Source organism: Ictidomys tridecemlineatus, unplaced genomic scaffold, assembly GCF_052094955.1.
Source record: "Ictidomys tridecemlineatus isolate mIctTri1 unplaced genomic scaffold, mIctTri1.hap1 Scaffold_162, whole genome shotgun sequence".
Classification (NCBI taxonomy): Eukaryota; Metazoa; Chordata; class Mammalia; order Rodentia; family Sciuridae; genus Ictidomys; species Ictidomys tridecemlineatus.
In genome coordinates this window covers 33,386-36,563 of record NW_027521417.1, presented here as the reverse complement: position 1 = coordinate 36,563, position 3,178 = coordinate 33,386, and positions in this window count along the sequence as shown.

The following is a 3,178-nucleotide window of genomic DNA, read 5'->3' as shown; positions in this document are numbered from 1 at the left end:
ACATTGAGATTCTTGTTTTAGTGACTGTTTTTTGGGGGAAGACAAAAGAAGAGGAAATAGAACAATTAAATACAGAGAAGGATATCAAAGGCTGTATGTATGTCTTTGGTAAATGAAATATTTTAAAATTGCAAATAAGATTTATATAAATTCTGTTGGATAATTAGATACCCCTGAGTCTAAACCGAATAAACACATGTAATATTCCATGAGGAATATTAATCCAAAAAGAGAAATTTTAAGCACAATTCATGCCATTCCAAAGTTTAGAAAAATGGGGATGATTGTTCTAATCTCATATCTCTTCTATCACATACTTTACCTCTTAGCAAGCACAAGGAAAATTTTCTAATTTTGCTATTTTTAAAGTCAAATTCTGGGTATCACTTTTCATTGAAATTTCTGGAAATATGAGGGACTGGCTTTCTCACTTTTCACCTTGTTGTTTTTATATAGCCTGGTAATTCAATTGGCTTTCTGGTCTGTGTTATTTTGCCTCCTGTGTGGCTTGAAGGGTAATCTGCTAGCCTCCTGTTGTGGCTTTGATCAGGTATGTACCAAATTCTCATGTGTTGAAGATGTGGTCCCCAGAGCATTAATGTTCAGAGGTAGGGCCCTGGGGAAGGGACTGGATCATGAGGGCTCCCACCTCCCCAGTGGATTAACAGATTAATGGCATTAGTGGGAGATGGTGAAAACCAGGAGGGGGGACCTAGCAGAAGGAGTGAGTCCTTGGGAGCATGCCCTTGGAGTTTATATCTTATTCCCAGTCCTCTCCTTCCCTCTCTTCCTCACTCCTTCTTTCTCTGCTCTCTGGCTGCCACAACATGAGCAGTTCTCTGCCCTGCCCTTCTGCATGGTGTCCTGCCTTATCTCAGTCCCAAAGCAATGGAGGCAGCCAATCATGCACCAGAACTTCTGAAATTATGGGACAAACTAAATGTTTCCTTCTTTAGGTTTTTAATATAGAAAATATATTGGTCACAGTGATACAAAGCTAACACAGCATGCTTTCACCATCCTCCAACCAATCTACTGCCCATTCCTCCTAATAACATCTCACTACAAGAAAGTCAAGATGAAATAGGCAAGGAGGACCACTCCACACAGGCACGAGCGTCAAATGCACTCTCACTCCATTTCCAAGTCTCCATTTCTTTTGTCACTGACTGGATGAGCATTGCATTGCCTTTAGTTATCAAATGATAGCATCTATGATTTTATTTTGAATGTAGGGCAGTAGAAGGCCCAGAATTATAGAAAATAGGCCATATACTACAATTCAATTTTAACAAAATTTTGCAATATGATTTTCAGATAAAAGCACGGCTAGCAATTAGATTTTTATTTTTGCCATTTTGATTTTTTTTGGTGGTGTTGTTATGGAGGAGAATAGAAAAATAAGGGAGATGGGAGGTGTAGGATCATATATAGAGTACTTGCTTGCTTACTTGAAAATAAAAAAATAGAAACAGGAAAAATTTTCTCTCAAGATCAGGGTATATGAGCTAAAGGGCAAAGGGGCAAAGAGTAAAGATGTTGAGGAATTGTGGAAAGAAATATTCTGCAGTTTATTTTTCTCTCAAAACTCCTGCATGGAAATAACAATATGCTACACATGTTTTCAAAACCACAAAGAAAACTATTATAAGATTTTTTTTTAAGAATGGTATATGCTATAATATAAAATTAATAGGACTCTTATTATGTTATTGAAATTACCATGACAGGTGGGTAGAAGCAGAATATTTTCAATCCCTCATCATAATACAGAAGAGAGAAGACCCTCTGGACTTGCAGAAGACAGATACAACAAGGAGCATATCATTAGGGACCAAACATGAGCTTGATATTTCACTGGACATTTGATTTATTTATTCACGTAATTTCAATTGAGCAACTAGTATGCACCAATGTGATAGATAGCATTTGTTAAGATATAACACATTATGTATTTATGTTTTATTGGGGACAAAGGCAAAGAAAGAGAGAAAAAAGACTGGGTCAGGGTTGGTGTAGTTTGTTTAGTAAGGTGATCAAAGAGTGTCTTGATGAGAAGGGCAACTTTGAAAACGGATATAAAGAAAGTGTCGAACTGAAAATAAAGAATGGAGAAAAATCATCTGCAAAATCATTAGGGAAGCCTGACTGGCATGGTAGTGTGGGTAGCTGAGAGGAGGGCCAACTAGAAGACAATGAGATCAGAGAGATCTCAAAGCTGGAGACAATGTTCTTCTCACCACTTGGTCCCATCTAAGAAATAGCTGCCAAATCTAAACACATGAAAACATATTCCCATGTTTTCTTCTAAGAATGTTATAGTTTTGGTTTTACATTTCTGTTTTTGATACATTTGAGTAAATATTTTTGTGTGTGGTACAGCAGATTCAACCCAGGGCCTTACACACACCAGGTAAACACTCTACCACTGAAGTACACCCCTAGTCCTTTGGGTTACTTTTTTTTATTCAATGTTAAGTATTTTGTACTCAGTGTTTTTGTCTGTGGATGTCTATTTTCACAAGCACCATTTATTAAATTTTGTTTTTCTCCATTGAATTGATTTATCACTCTTGTCAAAAAAAAAAAAACAAGATATCATAGAAATGAATGTTAGGAGTATATTTTTAGACATTGAATGCTATTGATCTCTATATCTATCTATGTTATTACCACATACTCACGATTACTATGGCTTTGTAAGTTTTAAAATAAGAAGTGTGAAACTTCTAATTGTGTTATTCATTATGAGATTGTTTTGTCTATTCTAGTTCATTTGCATTTTGTTATGGTTTATATATTAGTTGTCCCCCCCAATGCCCATATGTGAGATAATGCAAGAAAGGTCAGCGGTGAAATGATTAGGTTATGAGAACCTTACCATAATCAGAGCCTTAGCCTTAATCTACTGATGTGGATTAACTAAACAATAATTGTAGACAGGTAGTGGGTGGCTTAAGGAGGTACATTATAGAGGGGTTGCCTTTGGGTTCTAGATTTTGCTCCTTTTGAGCTGAGCTCTCTCTGCTTCCTGGTACCATGTCCTGAGCTGCTTCCCTCTGCTGTGAATTTGTTCTTCATGTAGAGCCCTAAACAATTGACTGTCTATGGACTGAGTTGTTCTTGTCAAGTCTTTTGATTGCAGCTATGAAAAAGTTGAGTAGAACACATTTCAATA